Raw genomic sequence first — 24,591 nt, 5'->3', positions numbered from 1 at the left:
TACATTGACGCTAAATCGTTCTTGCAAATTGCCTTCCACCGTTTCATAAGTATTTACTTCTGCCCATTTACGCTCATTGCGCAAGTTGTTGATCCCAATATCGAGTGAAATTTGTCTCGTCGGTAAACAAAATATACACTTAAACTTGTCGATCTGGATTCCACCAGTTGCAGAAATCTAAGGAAAGCGGACCGTCTTTTGGATGTAAATGTTGAACTGGCTGTTTGGAATAAGAATAAAACTTGTTTGGTTTAGGTGTTCTTCCAAATCATCAAATGCGAATCTTCTATTTGTTTAGAAAGCCACCGTGTACTAACACATGTACTGCGCTGAACTGCATCGATAAAAATTTCATCAATAACAGCAACGTGTTGGACAGATCGTTCATAGCTGTTATGAATACTAGTTCGAAAACCTGTTTCACGAAAATGGCGATAAGTCGCGTTAATTATTTTGAGATTTGGAATCTTACGATTCGGAAAACGTATTTTATATTCTACTGCAGCAGCTGTAGTATTACCATTACATACACCCAAAATGAATACCATATTAGCGTATTCCGCTGTTGTAAATGAGTACGCATTACTTCAATTGTAAAGAAAACACGTTCATACTAGAATTCACAGAAAGCCTTCGCTGACGAAGCACAGTTTACAGTACCCAGTATTGCGCATTGTTGTTCAGCTGTTGTTATTTTATTGCCAACTTTGAAATAATAATTTTTAAAATAATTTATTGTATTTCTGGCAGTAATAAAAAAATTATTATCTAAGTAATTTTTATTATACAATTGTAGCGTAATTTCCAATTTTTTAAACATTTTTTTTATAGAAATTTTTAACAGTGAACTTTATTTTACAAATTTTTCACATCGCCAAAAAAGAATTTAGTTTTTGTTTACATTAAATAAGTTTTTTTTTTTTTTGACAAATGTAGTAACTTATTGTTTGTGAATAAAATTCGGATTTCTCTGACTTCTTTTTGTTTTATTCGTATTTATCTTAAATTTGTTTTATTTTTACAACTTAACTAAAAGTGTTTAGGATTAAATTCTCTACAAGTTTTGTTTAAAACTTTTACGTGTTTATTAGCCATTTAACAATAGTTTTGTACGTCAAACTTAAAAAACAGGACTTTTTACCCTAATTTATTGGTTTTCACCACAGAATTCTCAACAACTACTACACATATGGTTCTAGTACCTATTTATTCAATTTTTCAGGTCAAAAACCACAAGAAATTACTAATATTGTTCGTTAATTAACGTCCTAAAAATCTCGGTACGGCCTCATTTCACCGGGGTAGTTAATCTGAAATCCGAGCGAAATCTTTCACTAGGCGTAACTCGTAAACGAATCATTTTAGAACATATGTTTATATGAACTTTACCATTATTTTCACGAGTAGAATAATTTATGTGCGAAGTTCGTGATATAGTCCGTATAAGCAGTTTAAGTTGTACGAGTAATTTATATTGCTTATAGGACAGGGCTGCTCTATTTTGCTTCCATTTTGCCATTTTTAATATATTACTGAACCATTTTAAAAAAATCTTTATACCAATTTATTTATAACAGAAAATTACTGCGTTAATGAATTTTTAAATAATACTAATTAAAAACCATGTAATTTTTGTGCCCTCTTCAACATGCTCTTCAAGCATGTGCTTAAATAATTTTCATTAAAACCTTCTAACTGCGAACTACTTTGTATTTGTTTTATATATATATTATTTTCATTTGCTTATTTTAAAATTATTTCATGTTTTAAATTATTTTAAACATACTGTAGACTTTAACTACATCTATGTTTTATTTTATAATTAATTATATTTTGTGTTGCTTCTCTGATCAATGTTTTGCCTTGCTTTCTATTGATACATTCAGGCAAATGCCATGACAATACTTTTATTTTATTAATGAAACAGTAAATCAATTCATTCCTGGTGCATTACAAATAATTTATCATTATATACCAATCCAAAAAAAGAAATTATTTATTTATAATAACGCAGGTTTCTAGCTTTTGCGTTTCTTGTGAAGAGATTTTTTTAAATATATGCATTATTTTTTCTAGATCTGTTTATATTGTAAATCAAAATAGGTTAAAATAAAATAAAATAAACTTTTTACAAAAAAAGATTTACTAAAAAAAAAATATAATTTCTTTCTTGACTCCTAATGCCTTCTTTTTTCTCTTTAGCCTCCGGAACGATCGTAAGATATTACTTCAGAGGATGATTGAGGATAAAGTATGTATGAATGTAAATGAAGTATAGTCTTATACAATTTGAGGTCGACCATTCCTGAGATGAGTAATTAATTGAAACTCAACCACTAAAAATCCGTAAAACCATTCAAATCCGTATAAAAGTAATGGCCTTTACTAGAATTTGAACTTTAGAACTCTCCACTTCGAAATAGCTGATTTCTAGGAGAAAAGACTTTTACGATTTATAATCTATTTTTTAATGCCGTTTTTTGAAGTCGGATTATGGTTTTTTTAATTTTTATTTTATAAATAGTAACATAATCCTTTTTTTGTTGTCTACATAGTCTTATTCAGAAAGGAAATTAAAACAGTAAAAAATCAATGTAAAATTGATATTATCATTTTTTTAACCGAGTAAATGTAGAATATATTTTACCATGAAGTAAGATTAAAAGTGTTAAAAATTATTTAAAAATGAAGAAAATAATATTTTATAACATCTTAAAAAAAATGATGAACTGTTTATATGAAACAGTTATATAAATAATTCTTTAAAACAAGATATAAATATTAAAAATTAAAAAACACGACTGCCAAAAAAAACATTACTCTTTAATATAAGATAATTAAACAGCGTGTGGGTGTTTAAATTTTGTTTATAGTATAATTTTGTTTTCAATTTTTTAGATTTATTTAAACATATACAAAATGTTTCTAAACTGATGGGCTGGCTATACTTTTTCGGATTCTGATTGTAAAATTAAACAAAAACTATCCTTAGGAAAAATGGCAATTTCTTCTTTGTTCTCCCCCTGTCCGCCATTTTGTTATTTTTATATAAAAATTTATATCTCAGGTTCGGATAGGGGGATCACATTAATATTTGGTAAGCGTCTTGGTAATAATTTTTTATATTAGCAAAAAATCAGGAATTAAATACCTTCACAAATTACAAAATGGCGGCCATGTTTATTTTTCAATCCTTTATATCACCGTAAATACAAGTTTTATCAAAGTTTATGTTTTCCTAAAATATTAAGCCTTTTATTTTGAACAAAATGTTTCACTTTTTTAGATCGGTTAAGAAATAGCCGAGTTATGGCAGAAAATGTATGATGTAATTTTATGTCTGTTTTAATGTCCTCCACTTTACGTTCAGTTCGATTAAATATGAATTGTTTTATTTCTTGTCAATTCTAATATTGTAAGTTAGTATGAAATTAAGTAATAATTTTCTCACAGTAAGATTTAATATTAAATAATAATAAAACATTTGATATTAATTTTTCACTTTTGAATAATTTTACACAGCGATTATTACTGTTGATTTACAGTTAACAATGTAAAAATGAAGCTTCTTTCAACAGGAATGGTGTTCAAAACTATACAAACCAGCGTATCTGAAGTGACAAGAATCCTTATGGTACCATCAAAAGTAGCCATCAACAAAGATTTTCCTTGAACATATGGGTATTTTTAATGATTATCTTTTGGGTCCTGTCATTCTACCAAATCGTTTAAATGGAAAAAATTATCTTTCTCATTTAACCGAAAATCTTCCACATTTGTTTAAAGATGTACCTCTATAATTAAGAGGAAATATGTTGTTTCACCATGATGGAGCTCCAGCACATTTCAGTCAGTTGGTATCAGAAATTCCATGATAAATGGATATGCCGCGGACGGCCAGTGCCTTGGCCTGCCCAGTCACCTGACTTAAACCCTCTTGACTTCTTCCTGTATGGCCATTTGAAACATATTATTGTTTATTCAACTCAACATTGAAGATCTTCAACAAAGGATCCAAAATGAACAAATTAGGAATACTCCCGGAATTTTTTAACGGTTAAGACAATCTCTCAGTAAAAGACTGGAAACTTGTGTAATTTCTAATGGTGGACACTGAACATCTCAGTTAATAATTGTTAAAAGTTATAATTGTTAAAGTTATTATTAATTGTTTAAGTACACTTAATGTTTTACAATAATTAATGTAATATTATCACAGGTAGTTGTTTATTTTTTTAATTATTGGGTTTATTATTGTGAAAAAGTTATTACTTAATTCGATACTAATTTATAATACTAGAATTAACAATAATTAAAAACAATTAATATTTAATCGAACTGAACGTAAAGTTCAAGACATGAAAACAAACATAAAATTACAACATCAATTTTCTGCTATAACTCGGCTATTAGTTAACCGATTTTAAAAACTAAAACGTCATTTTGTTAAAAATAAAACGCTTATTATGTATAAATCATACATTTTTTAAACATAAATTGTAGAGAATTTAATTATAAGAAGATTGATAAATAATGTCAACAGAAAACAAATAAAATTTTAAACATGTCGACTATTATTAACAACAAAACCGACCAAAACTTAGAATAAAATGTTACAAAAAAAGAAAACAGATGTATCTGGTAGGTACAATAATTTTAGACCTACGGAAAACAAGTTGGCAACACTGATTCTTTTCATCACAATTTGTTTAAATACTACTCATTGTTGTCAGTTAATTGTGGTAATATGTTAAATAACCTTTCGCTGATCAATCTTGTTTGCAGTATTACGTCGAATTCTTATCGTAAAAATTTCAGAAAACTGTTAAGAAGTGTAAGTTTGTATTCATTTTACAGTGCATAGAAAGTAAGTCTGTTAAAAAAAGTGAAATTCTGTTTAGTTTTGTTTTGAAAAATGCCACGTATTTTCACTAAAGCCGAATATGCCGACATGATTTTCATCTATGGAAATTTTGCAATGGAAGTGCTTCGGCAGCGGTTACGGAATATCGACATAGGTATCCTGGTCGTGTTGTACCAAATCGTTAAGTATTTATTAGAATTAATCTTCGTGAGAATGGTACACTTCCCAGTGCTCATATTTCATCTGAACGACAAGCAAATCATGCTGATGAAGGTGAAAAACATTCTCCATATGGTTCAACGTAGTCCGGCAACATATTAAAAATTTTATTTGTTTTCTGTTGACATTATTTACATCAGTCTTCTTATAATTAAATTCTCTACAATTTATGTTTAAAAAATGTATGATTTATTGTCAATTCAACAACGTTATCGTACCTCAAACGTAAAAAAATGTGTTTTTTAACCCTATTTTTGGCGTTTTACATGGGATATCTTAGAAACTAAGAGATACAGTTCTGGGGCCTATTTTGTTCGATTTCTCAGCTCAAAAACCATAAGAAACAATTGAATTTGCCCCTTAATTGACCTTTCCAGAATTTCAGAAAGCCTTAATTTGCCCGGAGGAACTGAAACAGGCGAAATCTTTGACTCTGTATAACTCGCTAACGAAGCGTTTTCGGACTTATGTTTATATGAACTTTTTTCTTATTTTTAGCCTCTAAAATGAGTTTTCAAAGTATTGCCCTATCCTCCTGAATCACTCTGTATATATATATGTATATATACATATGTTGGCTATATATGTATAGCCAATTATACTCCCGGTAATGTAAGGATTCCAACGCGGGTTCATACATATAAACTGGTTCAGCCGTTGAACTGCTACGGTAGAACAACGGATCACAAGGATGGTGGGAAAAACATAGATATATACACCCTAAATACATTACACTTCTTTTTGAGCAGTCGCGTAATTAACGATTGCTCGTAATATTAAACTTATATCGGTAAAATCTATTCTAATTGCTGAAACTGAACATTGTTATAAACCGTACATGTTATTCTACAACTTCCATTCAAATAGATTTTTTATTAAATCAAAAATTAGTTGATCGCTTCCTGATTTAAAAAAAAATATATAATATTCGAAACTTATAAAGATATTTTTATTATGGATATCTAATAAAAATTCTTTTATTTATTGAGTTTCGTGAAAGGGAAATTTTGTGCACAACTTTAAAAATTATAAGAATTAAAGTTGTTTGAAAATTAATTAGTACGGTTTAATTAAATGAAATAAGAGTAAGGTAATTGGATGAAAAAAAATAATAAAAAAATTCAGATTCGGGAAAGAAGGAAAGAGACCGAAAAATGAATAGGCTTTAGGCATCTATTATTTCTTAGTGATAATTAAAATTCAAGTATGTAAATAAAATACACACTAGTACTTACTAATCCACGATGGGGAATTAAACTCATAGGAATTCCATTTTAATATTTTATCAAAACAGGTTAAGTGGTTTGATCTTATTTAATATAAATTTTATAAAGCAAAATTTGTAATGATTTAATTTTTTTATCGGACTTATTATTTGTTTAATGAATTAAACCAAGTTTGTAGAAATTTCTCTTGAACTCATGAAAAAAAAAGTTCTCAAATCGACTCTAATTAAATTTTTATTTTATTATTTTTTACCAGCTCTTTTCAACTTATTCGTTCTAATTTCAACAATTATTTTTTTAAATTTATTTTGGAAATTTTTCTTATAGCCACTTAATCACTTTTTTCCATATAATTTTATGATAGATTTTCAATGAACTAACCGCTTTTGAATTCAGTATGTATGCGTATCTTTTAACACTTTTTATCTCGAATTTTGATTTTGGATTCTGATTAAGCATAGTTAGAAAATTAAAAAAATATACGAATGGCCGCGATCAGCCATCGAGTCCACCTAAAAATGACCGCCAAAATTATAATTCCGTAATAATCATTACTCAGTAAAAATGTAAGCAATCAAATCAGTTCTAACATACTAATGTAAGGTTTCGTAAATTGCATAAAATATATATAAGTATCAGTTTTGTAAATCACGTGCAAGACCCCAAAATGACGGAAAAACTAACTTCTTAATAATCTAATTAATTTGTGAATGTTTTTGGGAGCTACCTGAAATCAAAAGTGTAGGTGAATAAGCCACACACAATCGAAGACTTGAAACTTTCCATTCGCCAAGAAATTGAAGCTGTATCGAATGAAACGTTTGAGATTCAAAGAAAGACTCCAAATTTGCGTCCGACAAGAAGGAAGTCATCTTACAGCCATTATTTTCCAAACCTAATTAAGAGGTTGATTTAAAAAAAAGCAACAAAAATATTTATATTTTATGAAAAATTGTTTTTTTTATAATTAAAACAACCGAAGTTATAGTCGTGAAAAACATGCGTTTCCTCTGCTCCTCTCTTTATTACTTTTCTGTATATTTAAAAAAAAAATTTTAACTTATTTATAAATAAAAACCTCTATGAATTACTGGAAATTAAGCATAAAAGTTCCCGTTTTTTTTTTCTGCTTGTTTTCAAGGTACTGCGATTTCATCGATCTAGAAGATATATAATAATTTTAACTGTTGTAAATTTAAAAGCAGTTTTATCTATGTCGAAAGAATCCGATGTTTTATTTGAGAAAATAAATTGCTATTTTGGTTCCCAATAAAGACAATTTTTTTTTTTTTTAATCTGATTCCTTTTTTTCTTACAACATAAGGTTCGTATTTTCAATTTTCGATAAAAGTGGAATGGAAAGAACACGGAGAAGGAAAAAATATTTACATTTATGTTGTTTTGAATCTTAGCAACCTATTAAGAAAGAGAACAATCAATTCGTGTTTTCTACACGAATTGATTGTACTCTTATTATTAGTGTAGAAAACAGAGCAAATTTCATAGTTTTCTGTATATTTATTTCGTTTTGTAGTGTTACTGTTGTGCAATTCACAAAATAATACATAAAAGAACACTTGTATTACGGTATAAAAGTTCTTTTTTTTTCAGTTGGTTTAAAATAAATAACTTTTCAAAGATAAGTTTTTCGTTTCGTAATACACACTGTAGTAAATTTGTTATGTACATGTACGTATATGTTGTATTTTTAAAGAAAAATATTTTTACGTACATCTAAAAAAATCCCCAAAAAAAATGTTGGAAGCATTGAAAATGGTGTACAAAATAACTCACAATATCACAAACAATTTTTTTTCCAAACATCCAGTCACGTTTTCGATGTTTTTTTAGTAAGTTACTTAATGCTAGTCGAAAAAATAAACATTTTACATCCAGTTTCAAAAGACGGTTTAACTGAAAAGAGGTAAATAAATATCTGACTGAAAATAGTTTGGGATAGCCAAAAATAAATAAATATTACTTTACTAGTAAAAAGTGTTCAATATTTTAACAAAAAATTCTTCGTACAAATAGGCTGTAATATAACCGATAATTATTATTTTATTAGTAAATAACGAAAATATTTAGAGTTTTCAAATTTTAATGAAAAATTAATCTAGTTATTATAAATTAATTAAACAAAAAAAAAAAATTTTTTTGATTGCATTGTAGCTTCTTCATTGATCATTTTTGAGTTGGTAGTACGTTAGATAATTTCTATAACTCCCATTGAAATTTGAAATCGAAAATCGATATGATTGATTAAATTAAGTATGAAAGGGTATAAAACACCCAAATGTAACGTAATTCGCTTCGGATTATTTTTTTTTATAACTTTAAGTTCAATGTCGAATCATATGATCGTTCGTTAAAATGGTCAAAGTATTTATTTCTGTGTGTCGGGCGTACAAACAAAGTTACAACGAACTGACTTTCACTGCTGTATACGTAAAGGTAATCATTTATTTACTATCTTAGTTCCACTAAAATAAAAATTTTATTCGATGTTTTAGAGAATCAAATAGTAGTTTTGGTACGTGAGTAGCCTTAGTTACATCGATGCGATGACCACCGGCCGGAAGTGGTGAAAAAGGGGATACGATAGGGTTAAATCAATTTACAGTACTTGTGCTGCTGCAAAGCCCCTATGAGAGTAGTGAGAGGGAGTTAAGGAGAAGCGGCCGGTGTAGATGAACGGGTGGAGGTAGAATGTACGGTTTGAGGCCAGGTGTCTGAGTGATGGATGGGCCGACCAAATGTGCACCAACATGACGTCATAGACACGAGGCCACAGCAGGGAGTTGAAGTTTCACAGCTATTGCATCACTAGTAATTAAATAATATTTAATAACTTCACAAACATTTCCGGGTAAATGGAATATTACATAATAAATAATAAAACTATAAAACAAAAAACACTTTTTATATTTTATACTGAACATGTACATCGATTTACCTCAAAAAAATTAAATATTTTTTATTTACTTAACGACTACATGCTTTCGCCCAATTTTTATTACATTTTATACTAGGTGATTCACGAAGTCGCATCGCTAAGTTATAAACAATGCTTTACTAAAGCTAATGGGGTCTAATTTGTATTTTATATATATGTGTAAATATATAATTTTCTTTTTTTTTAATAAATAAACAGGTTTCGTTCAGAACAATATTTTTTGTAGCTTGCTAGAATTTTGAAGTTCAAAAAATCCACGTGGAAAACGGATCAAATTTTTAATAACCTGGCTTTTAGAGATCTTGACGTTTCGAAACCTCCCTTTAATTAAAAAACATAATTTTAGCATTAACAAATTCTGAAATGCTGCATGTCTTTATGTATGTATGTATGTACATTGGTGTATTTTTTTTTCATACCACTAAACAGGATGGGTTGATCTGGATAAATTTTTTCACGATAATTTCTGTATATTTGGTGATGCGATTTAATTTTGATCACAATCATTTAAGGGAGTAAGGAGGTAAACATTTTATGAGTCCTTTATTTCAAAATTTTAGACAAAGAGTAAAAACATTTTTTCTCATAATTTTATGCCCTTTAAGTAGCTAAAATATTTATTCTTATTCAACCTTCCATAAAGGAATGGGGGATTGAATAAAAAAAATATAAAAAATCATCAAGGCACCTTTTTTATTTTTTTTATTTCTGCACTCAAAGTCACACATTTTTGTACTAATTAAGTTATTGCACTACATTAGTACGTTACTTTGGTTATATATTCGGGTAGTTTCATTCGGGTGTGGGAGAAAGTAGGCATAATCATTTTGCTTTTTTTCATCGGTAATCGTTTTACTGAATCTGAAGATATCAATTTTCAGATTGGATTAACCATATTTTTTTAAATTTTGTACGGTGACTTCTGAATAATTGTCATTGATGGAATTTAACTTTAGTTTAAATTGGTCAAAAGAATGGGGAGTTACCGGTCACCATGAATTCCATAATTCCAATTTTTCCTCAAAGAGTAGTATAATTTTATTACATATTTCAACATCTTTTTGGCGGTTTATATATTTTTGATTGAAATTTTACATCTTTTGTAATTCAAAAAAGTAGCTTTACCTTAGATGGATAGAAAACACAATTCGTAATATTCTTTTTTAAAAATTCAACTCGACAATTGATTTTGATTTTTTCTATTTTTTGATCAGGTTAGTATATAAATAAACTTTCTTTTTTTAATAAATTATCTTAATTTATTGCCTCCTTATACCTTCAATTTTCTTTTATAGTATTTTATTAAGAAATTTGTTTTCATCGACATTATTATTTTCGACGTGTCAAGAAAATTTTTCACGATAATATATAACAAACGCAACTCTTTTCTGACTTTTTAATATTCATTTTATTTATTTACTAGCAGATCCGGCAATGCTTCGCTATTACTAGATTTGATTATATAAATAGATTAAATGAACACAATTAAACATTTGATAAAACACTTAAAACTGAATACTACGAAACTTCACAAAATTTAACCTTTCACTTTATAAAAGTCAGAATGTAAATAAATCCAATTGGCAGAACAAAACAAAACAATTGGCAGAACAACGGCACTACCTATCGGATTTAATTCAAACCACTCTCTAAACACTGTAGTCGGTTCAAAATACTTCTAACTTTCTTTCTACTGGTCACATTGAGGATTTCAATACTTTTTTTAATCTTATCCGGACGACGCGAACCATTTTCCAAAAACCCGCGCGTAAATCGGTCCAGTAGTTCTTCAGTCTATAGAAGACACACATACGAACATTGCCTTTCATATATGTAGAAGAAGAAAGTCTGTTTGAGAATTTTTTTGTTTGTTTCGTAAGTATCTCGACAACGGAGCCACCTAACGAGTATAGTTTTTGCAATTTTTTTTAACGTACCTAATATATATTCTGAATATGAGCCAAATCGTGCCATAAATGCAATTTTCCAAATCTCTCAAACCCAGTGCCATCTAGCCGGTCCATTTTTGCAGAGGTGTTTCTTTCCATATAAGTAACAAATTCTGAATATGATGAGGCAAATTGGGCCATAAATACAATTATTCGAAATATAATTCGAATTATAATTGCCACCTAGCGGGTCCAATTTTTGAAAAAATATTCCTTTTCACGTAACTAATATATATTCTGAATATGAGCCAAATCGGACCATAAGTACAATTTTTCGAATTATCTCGACCCCATCGCCACCTAGCAGGTCCAAACTAATTCAGTAACCTTCGCGGGCGTGCGCACAACAACACTTCAAAGTTTATAATAGTTGTATAAAATATATTAGTTAAATATTAATGGAAAAAAAAATCGTTGTTCGATTGCAAACTCAGCATCTGGATCATATATTTCATTACTTCTGGCTGTAATGTAATGCTGTACACTAAGCGTCATGTTAGTATTTTTATTTAAAACTAAGTATTTTATTTTTATTATTATAAAATTTAATGTAATCTTTTATCATAAATCTACTATATATAGTAGATTTGTACGAATATAATTTAAAAACTGATTAATTTATAATACGGAATAACTAACACAACCTAACATTATTTTGTGCAGTGCATTATCATCAATTGATTTCCAATAATCATTACTTGGTATTTGCACATGTTTTGGTTTTATAATTTTTTATATTATGTAACTCTTTCAATTTCAGATTATAATATTTATTTAATGCAACTAAATATGTAATAATCAAGTTTTTATAAATGATTAAAAAATTAAAATGTAATAAAAAACAATGAAAATAATAAAATAAAAAAAGTATAGCTATTGATATGACACGAACATAACATGTATTTGTTTTTTTGAAAACTAACAACAATTATTAAATTAATTACAACCTTGACATAACTGATAGCAAACATTTAAATAAATATTTTAAATAACCGTCTAAAAGTTATACAAAATAAAAAAATAAAAACAAGCGCCATTGGAAATTTATTTTTTATCATATATGATAAATTCATTTTTTAATAAATAATTTTTTTTTTAATAAAATACCTTAAAAAACTTCATGATACAAGCGGATCTGTTCAAACAATTTACATATTATCTCTTTAGTTTGTGTAACTTCAAATTCGATGCGACAGATAAGGTTAAAAAGTTTTTAAAATAAAACCAAATCATGTCAGGAAAATGTATGAACAATGATTGAAATTTACAATTAAAAAATGTACAGAACATTAAAAACCATGAAAAATACAGTTGCTACACAACAGTTAACTCTGGTTAAATCACACAGCGATGAGACAGTAGCGCGTCGGTGGCGAATGGTGTTTATGTTTTACTGAAAATTTGATTTTTTGCACGTTCAATACTTTTACATTGTCTTTTTCGTCTGAAATTTGTTTGATGTACACCAGGGGGGGAGGGTAATTCATTATCCAGCAATACAACATTTATGGACGTTTGGTATTGATGGCGTTTTATAAATGATGCACAACCATCGTCTTTTCTTAGTGTATTTTATATAGAGAGTTAATAAAATTTATTCATATAGTATTTTTTAAATTAATTTTTTTTTTTTAATATATTTTATATGGCCCAATCTCAGTTGTCAAAAGAATTTTAAAATATTGAATGCAATAACGATTCTCACAAACCAATTTTTTACAAACAATTCAAATTTTGATTTTTTCATTATTGTATGTTTATATTTTTTCTATGTATTGCTTTATTTACAATCAGTTTCCTGAACAATAAAACTATAAGTAAATTGTACTGTATAATATTGACGTGAAAAGGAGGCATCTAGTGATATCTCCCAAAACAATATAACGGTTTGAACACGGTATAGTGCGATAAATTTATAATAAAAAATATAACTAAGCGTAAGAAAATACAAACAATTTGAAAATTAACTGTTAAGAACGAAACATTTAAATGAGAACATAATTTAACAAAGGTATTGAGAACAATAAAATTAAATGGTTGAGAACAATAGATTAAGCAGAACCAGCAATTGAGTATTAAAAAAAATTGTCAAAAGTCATAAATGAGAAAAAAGAAGACTAATAACAAATTAACGCTGGTCACATAAGAAACAATGTCAAAACCATGAGACTTAAACAGTTCATAAAAGCAAAACAAAGAATTCATATTATTAAATTAAAATTATTCATAAATAGTATCAGAAAAATTTCAGTAATAAAAAGATGATATTCAACGCACAACAGCCTGCAGATCCAATGCATGAAGCCTCTTTAGTCGTCTCACATCAGCCAAATGGTTTTCGTGCGCGTTAAACTGAGTACATACTTTGTACTTAGCCGGTGGATTTCTTCTTGAATCCCTAGATAATCATGGATCTTGTGATCTTCGTAAACCATGGCGCCATTAGTACTTTGTTCTGGAACCTTTGGATGATGTCGGTATTGCTATTGCTTTTCATACCCAAAAAATGAATCCCGCACCCATACTGGCTTTAAGAACGCCTTGTACAACAGTTCGTTATTTAACGATAACACGGACTTCCTAATAACCAGTACAACCGTCAAGATATTTAATCGACGTTTAAGATATTTTAAATTGATATTTAAGACACTTTAGATTGATATTTAATTGATTCCTCTTTTCTCGCCCCCCCCCCCCCACATGATTTTTGCATGTTAGGTAGCGGTCCAAATGAAATCATAGGTGTCATACGTTGTTCGAATAAAGGATGTGAACTCCATCCAGGCAGACTAGTGGGAAAACTTCCCTCCTCATCGTAGACGTCACATGACTCGAATTTGCTGTTTTAATATATACCTACCATTTAACTAGTCATTCACTGACAAGGATCCGATTGCAGCCTATTTTAACAGCATTCTTTTTCTCAGCCTATTGTAACTCCGATTGCAGTTTCTCCGATGCTGCTGTTGGGTTAACGTCAACCGCCATAGTCTCAGTCATTAGCAAAGGATGCAATAGTACAATTTTTCGTGCTAGGAAGATCAGCAGATTGAACGAATAACCGGGCTCAAGACTGAACATTGCGAAACCCCCGCAATTCACATCAAAAAAGCCTGATAACTCTTGGCCATATTAAACCTTGGAGAACTGTCCATCAAGGTAGTTGTGTCCATCAATTTGTTTCATTATAAATTTTAATTTTAATTAAATATTATTTTACACTTTATAAACAATAAAAATAAACTTAAGTATCTACCTATTTATTTTAATTATATAACTTTATTAATTAATAGTTATTAAAATATTAATATAATAGAGTTTAGGAATTCTAATTTTAAGTAGTTTATCTGTACTCATTACGAATATTAATTATGAAAGATTTTATTTAACCTAATAGCACTGTTAATAGAATTAAGTAATTCCTGTGGTAAAATGTTGATTAATTTATTACAAATGTATTTTAGTTATCTTGTAATTAAGGACTGTTTATATTCTGTTATTTTATGTAATGTAAAAGTGGATTCTCATAAAGATTAGTGGTTTTCACGTACTTTATACTTATTTAATTGATTGTTTAGTAAGTAATCAAGAGTATAACGTGCTGTTGTCTAATGGTGAAATATGGCTTTCCTCAAAAAACAAGGGGACAACATATATTAATAAATGATTAACCAAAATATTCCAAATAATTTTTTAATTGTGAAAAATATCAGCATTACTGGAATTTAACCGACTAAAAATTTAATAATTTACATTTAAAAAAAACCGGAAATAGTTGCTTAAATTTTCTGATAAACTCACAAAAGCCGAAAGATACAGATGACGTTATTTTCTCACCTCCGTAATCATTTACAGTCAAAATTAAATGATATCAATGACTCCATGTTTAGAAATCATCGTATAAAATTTCATAAAATCAAGTAAAATGATAACAGATAAAAAAGACAAAAAATTATACTTAGCGCCACCTCCGGATAAAATTGTCAAATATATAATCAAAGTGACGTGCTAATGTAATGGGATTCATCTGATAGTATTTTAAGAAAGTGACTTTCAGAAACGTAAAATAATAAAAAAAGGTTTTTTCCCCAAACATTTTTATGAAGATTTTTATAAGAACAAACACCAGCGCAAACTATCTCACCTAATGAGCATTAAAGTATGTGCAAAAATCTACGTCGTGGAGTAACGTTTTGATATGGAACCTATAAAATCCAATATAAGGTCAGTATCTCCCTGCCTACTTGACCTACCTCAAAGAAAAAGCCTACAGCAACAAACCACGAACAATTGAAAGTCAATATTGAACAAGCTGTATTAAATATCCAGCCACAAACTTTGAAAAAAAGTTGCAAGAAACGCTGTAAAAAGAATTGAAGCTTGTATTCAAGAAGATGGCAGCCACTTCCAACATTTACTCTAAATGTAAGGTAATGGATGGTAATAATAAAAATTACATTTACATTTACACATGGCTTTTTATTATTTCAAAACCTACTAATATAAGGTTGGGTTGCGTTTTATATGGGACATCCTGTATAATACTCCTTTTTAGGCAGTCGTGTAAAAATAGGCCAATACATATCATACACACGTACGTTTATAAACCCTACTGGAAATTTTAATTCTTAAAAAAGTGATTTATTATTTTATTTTTTTGGTAGAAGGTTTTATAAAAAATCAACATGAAAAATATTACCCGATTAGATTACTTCTTATATAATGCGCAATATAGCTAGCTAGCTATATAATATAACTATACACCTGAGAAAGTAAGCAAATAAAGATAATAAAACCGACAACGTTAAAAGACAAAAAACGTGCTTGATTAAGGCTATCTGATTTGCAGTACGTAATTTTTTTTACGTTAAGTTGCCCAGTTAATTTTCTTGAAATTAAACGTGAAAATACTTTGAATATCAGAATGACAGCCTATATATTATATTATAAAGCTACAACGATGTGGTTCTATACAAGATAACGGCAAGCAATATTTTTATTCTTGCGGATATCAATACAGTTAAAATAACTGGAAACTGAGATCTTCAAAACCGCGCTACCTTTGCTACAGTAACTTGAACTATAATCAGATAAATATAATTTAATAAATTGTTTTAATATCTTAAAAGAAATGAAAATGAACAAAACAAAAGGAATATACAAAATTAATTTGTGTAATTTTCTTGATTTCATCTCAATTGAAGACTGAAATAATAAACAAAAAACGTTTTAAAATAGTCCACTGCAATGATTTAATTTTTATTTTAAAAACTTGTTCAAATATAAATAACATGCTGTAGGACATTTTCAACATTTTTACTGCAATGTTCTAATTAGAAAAAAAAAATTGTTTAATCAACAAGTGACTTGCTGCAGGACTTTTTAGACATCTTCTTCAACAAAATAAAAAATAATATAAAAACGGTATTTTTAAAAATGTATTATTACTACAATTTTCTTGTTTCATGTATACTTTACGATCTTATTTTCACGAAATAAACTACTACGCTAATTAGCAGATATTAGCATATAAAATAGACATTAAATTGAAATCTTTTAAGAATTTATTGATTATTATGTTAATTAAAAAAATAAATCTCTAAAAGATAAAATTTTAATATAAAAATAATCCTACGTTACATTTTCATAAAAATTTTTATTTTCTCTCTATTTTCATAGATTTTTTGCTTATACTTTAGGCATACTTGTTTTATATAATAAAGACTGCTAACTCACAAAAAAGTGAATGAAACAAAATTTGCTTTGTGAAATGTTTCTTTCACATAAAAAAAATTAAGAAAAATAAAGGTTAATTAAAAAGATATAATTATTTATTTTAAAGATCAATTTACGTAATAATGATGAGAAAAAAAAAGTAGAATTGTGTGCATAAATCGGGAAGTTATTTATAAATATATATATTTTTTCGAGAATATACTGGTTTGAGTGTAGTTTTATTTAAAAATTCTTCATGTAACAGATACCGAAGCGTAATACAAATATTTTCATAAGTGTAAAGGTATTTTTATTTATACAAAAGAAAAGAATGATAGTATTTTAAATATTTTTCATATATACATACAAATACAAGGATTTCTGAATCGACAAAATTCTTGTAGAGTAGATGTTGCGGTCCGTTTCTCCGCTAAAATGAGCGAGACCTCATTCCGTTGTTGTCGTTTCCCTTCTTCAATCATTTCACGCTTATTCTGTTCCCAACAGATAAACTTTATTATGAAATAGAACTTTAAAATATCTTTTTTTAATTTTTTTTTTAGTTTATCCGTAAAAATTGTATGTAACGCATTCATAGCAGCAACAAATGTTTTTCTAAGTAAATTTCCTTGTGTAATTTCTTTCACATTAAACTTCAAATTAAACGGTAACCACAATAAAAAACACATTTCTATAAAAACATTTTTTTAAAGAAAAAGTGCATTTCTTTATTTTTGTTAGGAATAGATATGGTAACTAAATGAATGTTCCTCTAATATTGTTTTTTAAAAATTATTATTATTTTTTTAATTTGTTTCATCCCTCTGTTATTATTTTATTAAATTACATAGTGTTTTATTTTTTAGCAATAGTGACTCTTTTACTTTATTTACAAAAACGACTAGATCGATCGTGTAAGTAACTTCATTATTCTCAACGAAAGCAAATATATTTAACGTCACATCTATCTTAGATTAGTTCCAGTCGTAAAAGACTGTAAAATTGTTTAAATTAACAAATTAGTTCATTGTTTCTGAAGAAAATAATATATTATAATTATTATTTCTACTCAGATAGGAGAAATTAATCTACAGATCCAAAAAGGAATTGTAGGAAATAAAATACATAATAAAAAATTATGATCTTTTAATTCCAACAATAGATAAAGTAGTTTCTTGATTCTTGATAAATTGTATTCTATAATAATAGGGAGAGTAAAAACAATCTTCTTAATAATTGTTTAAATATATAAAGAAAATATTATTTAAAATTAAAATTTTTGAAATTTAAGATCTCATAAAATTTTATAAATCTAATTTTTTAACAAAATATTGCAATTATAAAATTTTATTCGGTATATATTTTCAAAAGTTTATAATTTTAAGTAATTTTCATTATTGACTTTCATGGACGAAATCGTAATAAATAAATAAAAACAATAAAAATTTATTATAAATATATACTTTATTCATAATTGTTTTATTATATTTTATTTGCCACATTAATATTATTATAATTACTTTTTTATTTATATAACTGTTACATTTGTTATACTGAGTAAGTATAAAGTTTTTAGTTCAATAAGCAAGGCTTCAAGGAAAATCCCATGGTACCATTCCCGAAACTATTTACCTTAATATATCAACATTTTATAATAAGAATTACCAACCCGTTTATCTCATCTTAAGTTTATATCCGGGATATAATGTTATGCAAACTCTAACGGTAGATAATTTCAGTAATGTTTTGGATAACGTAACTTTGGCCGTGAGTATGTGAGCGCGCGCTCACGTGTGGGTAGGTATGTGTCTGTGTCTGTAATGCGATTCCTCTAGCTACATATAACTTTTAGTAAAATATATATGATAAACGTTCAGTACTGGGATTTGCCAACTAATTTACGCATTACGATTAGTCTAAATTTGGTGTTCTCTGATTGTTTCTTCGAAAAAATGAGTGACAAAATTTATCGCAGCGAGAGATATCCTTGTATTATGTATAGAAGACTTAAATTAGTGTAACGCAATTTGTACCGTTATGCCTATTAATAATTTCTACGATTATTTTTAGTTTCATATTATATTATCTTTAGGTTCTACGGAGTGTACCATAAGTTTCCATACATAGAATAAACATTTTTTGTGAAAATCATGTTTATTTATATAATGTGCTCTACGTAGTTACCATTATTTTGAAAATGCTTTTCGAGCATGTCCTTGAAGAACACATACGTATAAGTATAGCCGAGAGTACGTGGAGATTCCGCTACTAAAGACGCATATAGTCAACCGTCCTTCACAACTCGTGTTACTACTTTCAAATGTATTAATTGTGTAAAACACATTCTTCGAGCAAAGTGGCAAGGTGACTGGACTGCTACAGTGGATAATAAACTCCGACACATCAAAAATACTATGTTGCCACGGGACTCTTCACGTAGAAATATTCGTCGAGAGGAAGTTATCTTCTGCCGAATGCGATTAGGGCGTACCAGAGCTACTCACGGATACCTGATGTCAGCAGAAAACGCACCACTACTCGTACGATCCTACGTTGAGTCTGTGATAGGCTAGAAAGAATGTATATTTATATTGGTTTCGGTTTGTTATGATTGGAAACATTTATCCTTTTTTAATCCTGTTTCATTCTAATTACGCATATTATTTCGCTCAAGTAAAGTAACAAAATTTTAATGAATTTTCAGTTAAATCTGCATGATTTTAAACATTGTGATTTTTAGTAACAGAATTTTTTTAAAAATTATTTTAGATATCTGTTATACATTCTAAATAAAAATATTCCAATATTCACATTATATCGGTTTTTCGTATGTCTAATTTACTTTTGCGACTGAAAAAATAAATTAGCGTACAGTAAAAAAAATACCGCTGTTCGATTATTTAATGAATCTAGGCATGAAATGCCGTATAATCATAGTAATCTTAATAAAAATACTGTCAAACTTTAAAAAGCTGAAACTTGAAACTACACAAATTCGCTTGCAGATAAACAATTCATCTACTTTAAAAAAATCCAGCTGTAGTTTATCCGTGTCACTTTGAATAAAACTTTTTTATATGCTAATATAAACAAGATATAACACTATAATCGACAAAATTATGCAACTTTTGAAACAATCGTATATATAAAAAATTATTTATCCTATATTCTTTAATATTTCTATTCCAGTCTTTTTGATGTTTTTAAAGTGAAAAGCATTTTTCAACGAAACAAAATACCATACCATAAAGTTAAAACAATCAACCATTTGAATACAGCAAATAAATAACAATAATAAAAAAAGGTGCAAAAAATAAACAGAGACGCAGCGACACTGTAGCGTCTCAGTCTTTCATCCGAAATCCTGAGTTCGAATCCCGGTCAGGCATGACCGGCATATGCCATGCCTGACATATACATATATTAAATATGTAGCATACGCTACATATTTTAATTCTCATAGAGCAAAATAACCAAAGCAGTCGATGCCCATCATCATCTTTTTACCGTTTTTTCTGGTTTTTTTTAACAGGAATTATTCATTTTCTGGTTAATTTCTATTTTTTGGTTCTTTTTCAATAATCTAATTTTTCAATAATTTAAATGGACGTTAATCATTTGATAAACTGTAACAAAAACATAATTGTATTTAATTTTGTATTCGGTTTTTAAAATCGCCATTTGGTTCTTTTTTTCTAAATACTAGGATATTATATATATTTTAAAGAAATATGGTCGACGCACCCATTTCTTTAAAAATTTCTATTTTAGTTCCAAAGTGTTTATTTAAACAAGCCGTTAATACGTATGTATTATTAAATTAAATAGACTTTTATTATCCTTTTCTATTTAATTTATTTTAAGAAATTACTTCATTTTATTCTTAATGGGTGATAATGACATTATAATATAATAGCTGGCAGTTATCTTATCTTATGTACCTGTGTCTACTTGTCTACTTAAATCATTTCAATGTAGTTTCTTAAAACTATTAGGTATATTATTTTTATTCACCAAAATACTCGACCTTCATTCAGTCAGGTGCGCACTCCTAATTTAAGCACTCGAAGTGAGCAACAGTAATACGACGGAACAAACGTGGAATACTGTACGGATAGGAAGAGTTTCTTTGCTAAATAGATTTTAAGAAAAATACCTTTTTACCATTAAAATCAGTAAATAATAAACAATAAAAAATTTCAACAAAAAAATATATATATTATCATTTTCGGTTAGTCACTGATAACAAATAACTAACTATCATTCTACGCCGCTTGAATACATTAAAATTTTATGCATTCAAATTAATTTATGAAAATTCTTTCATATAAACAAAAATTAGAAACAATTTTTCTTATGTATGTGTGTTTTGTTTTGTGTATGTGTGTATTTTATGTGAAAGCGTCCGAAAGATATTGAGGTTAATATTTAACAGAAAAACTTGTTTCTTTTTTACATTAAAAAAGCCGCATCTATTTATTTATTTACTGAATGAAAATGGAAGCACTATTTATTTGTCAGTGAATTTTTAACTTAATTTATAGCACCTTGAGACTGAACATATTATTTTGACGCGATCTCTATTTTAAGTCGAGACATTTACCATACGCTGCTGTAAACATGCTTTTAAATAAAGTTCTAAAAGTTATTTTAATATCGCTATTAAAACAAAGTTTTTTTAAAAAATAAAACACACATTCACATTAATGAAGGAAATGCCTTTGGCAGGTGTATTATTTTCATTTGTAACGACAGAAAATGTCCTCTTTTTTTAATACAATGTAAATAGGTCATATTGAATTTTAATCCATTGTTATGATTTATTTTTCCGGATAGATTATAAAACTTTTAAAAGCGTTTTTATTTCTCAAACCTTTCTAATATTTTTTTTTTTTTTTTTTTTTTTTTTTTTTTTTTTTTTTTTTTTTGTGGAGGAAGGTGGAAATGCATTTACGCACGGAGTGTCGGGCTCCCTCTGATGGTATTATCCAATCACTATCAGCAGATTACCAACTAAAACCACCCCCTTTCTACCAGGACTTGACCCGGAAACGTTACTTCCTGCCGAGTCCTCCTATACTAACCTGAGAAGGCCGCTACCTAATTTTCAAGACTATCCATGTCACTCTTCTTGATCCTGAGAATGCTGCCACCGAATCGGGCTTCACTCTCCCAGCTGCTGAGGTTACGGATCATCATCGGAACTACGTTGTGGGAGCTCAGTGCTCTGAGATCCGCCTGTAGTGTCCCTCGATCTGCCGCCCACCGAGCACATTTGAAAAAGGTATGTTCAGCGTCGTCCCGTACACCGGGTCAATAGAGGCAGTCGGGGGACGGTGCTTTCCCTATGACATGAAGGTAAACGCGGAAGAACCCGTGACGCCTTAAAAACAGGATCATGTATTATTCCGCCTCTTCATGTCGCCGCTCCGTCCACGATCTGACCAGAGGGATAAGCCATGCAGTCCATCGTCCTCTGGTCTCGTCCCACGTCTCTTGTCGTGCGGAAAACATGCAAGTGGGTTCCTCGTTGGCAATGGCCTCCCAGTCTTTGTCACCTGTAGGTCGACTGTAGGTCCCTTGCCCAAGTAGCAATAGGTATGACGCCGGCGACCACCAGTACTGCAGTCTCGGAAACCATCCGATACGCGGAAGCGACTCGCAAGGCCGCAGTGATTTGCATCTGCGCGAGCCGCTTCCGGTTTCTTTTGACTCTTAATGCCAGGCCCCACACTTTCGCCCCGTATAACAGGACGGATGCACTATGGACATCAGCAATTGCTGGCCTTCGGTCCGCCGGTATTCGCCATGAACTGGCTGAGAACAGTTATGATTCTCGCAGCTTTGTCAGCGGCTCTCCAAAGCCTCTCGCAAAGCTGAATTTCCGGTCAATCATCATACCGAGGTACTTTGTGGCCGGCTTGGTCTTGACAACTTCCATCCCGACCCGCAGGAAGAGGAGGGTATCGATACGCTTTATCGTTAGAACCACGATCTCCGTTTTGTTGAGGGCTAAAGACAACCCATGGTCGTCCAGCCAGGTACTGACTTTGTGCATGACTCGGCTGAGCCTCAGTTGAGCGGTCTGCGACGTAGGGCAACGTCGTCAGGTTGTCAACGACCTGACCTTTTCACAAAAGGTAAAAAAAATGTAAATAACGAAAGTGGCTTTCAAATGAGGTTAAGGTGAACAAAATAACTTAGCCAACCGATCACAATAAATTCTCATAAGAAACTAACAATGTAGTAATGAAACAATCTAAATGAAATATTACACAACAATGAAGTAACTTCAGTTTTACAATGGTAAGAGGCCATCAATGATCATCTGATCAACATGATTAGGTGACAATATTTTTATTTATTTACTCATTAAATTGGAACAAAAACAATTTTTTGTGTTAAAATAATAGTTTTTTTTTTAATTTTTTAAAATTTAAATCTAACATTTAAATTAAATATTAATTAAACTAGATTAAATTTTAATTTAATTCAGTTTAATTTCTTTTTATTTAATTTTATTATTTGAAGTTTCTAAATTCAGTAGTTTTTAAAATCTAAACTTTTTCTTGTCGCCATTTTGGGTACATGTATCGTCCCACTTTTTATTTATACTATTCTTTTTGGCATAGATACGTTTAAAATGATGTATTACACAAAGGGTATTATCATTTCAAATATTTGAATTACAACTCCCTGGTCACTCCCAAGAAGAGGTTGAAATTCTATTTCTCTTCAAAAGGTGAAGTAGTCCTGAAAGTTACAGTATTCTATCTTAAACGGTTTTAAGTTGAGGGTTTCCATACTTTAGACTCAGGTACAACGTTTGTATTAAATTAATTCTTTCTAGTAATCAATTTTATTAATAGCTAATCTATCTGATATTAAATTTTTTTTCAAGTTACATAATGATTTTTTTTTTAAATTGTTTCAGCACTTTCGGTATGTAAATCGAAATACAGAATCTCTATCCAGTTATAGAATGGTTTAAAGGGAAATCTCGAGATGTATTTTTATAATTTAGTTATCAGTGGTATAAAATTTCAAGCACAAATTTCTTTTATTGTAACAAATATATTAAATATCTTCTCTTATTACAGAAATACTTGGAAAAATTATTTTAAAAATTTCAATTTAATTTTTTCTAATTTATATTTTTAACTTATATATTAGAAATATCAATGGAGATTCTCGGAAGTCATGTTCATTCTGTTTAATCAATTTATGATTGATTAAAATAGAATATTAATTTTTTTTCTTGAGTTGCTGAAGCAGTACCATTCAGAACTAGATTGATATTATGAAATATGATATTCATACATAATCTAATTTTGTAATATTATGGTTAATTTAATAGAACCAAAGATTTATTTTTACAAAATGTTGTAATTGCCATCTGCGATGAATTTCTCCAGCTTCTATCGCAACAGTTTCTTTAGATTTATGGAAATTAATGTAAATTTAATCGGATTTAATTCTTTAAAGGAAACATTGGAATACTCCAAACAAATTTCAGTATTTTTTTTTAATCTTAACTTGAACGAGAAATACTACTGCAATTATAAAAATTCTGTAATCACTCCTTTTTATTATTAGAAATAAATAAGAAATTTTTTAGTTTAAAAGAAAACCCTATTCCTGATTACGTAAGAACTACTTAAA

This window comes from Lycorma delicatula, chromosome 5 (genome assembly GCF_047948215.1).
Source record: "Lycorma delicatula isolate Av1 chromosome 5, ASM4794821v1, whole genome shotgun sequence".
Classification (NCBI taxonomy): Eukaryota; Metazoa; Arthropoda; class Insecta; order Hemiptera; family Fulgoridae; genus Lycorma; species Lycorma delicatula.
This window is presented reverse-complemented; position numbering follows the sequence as displayed.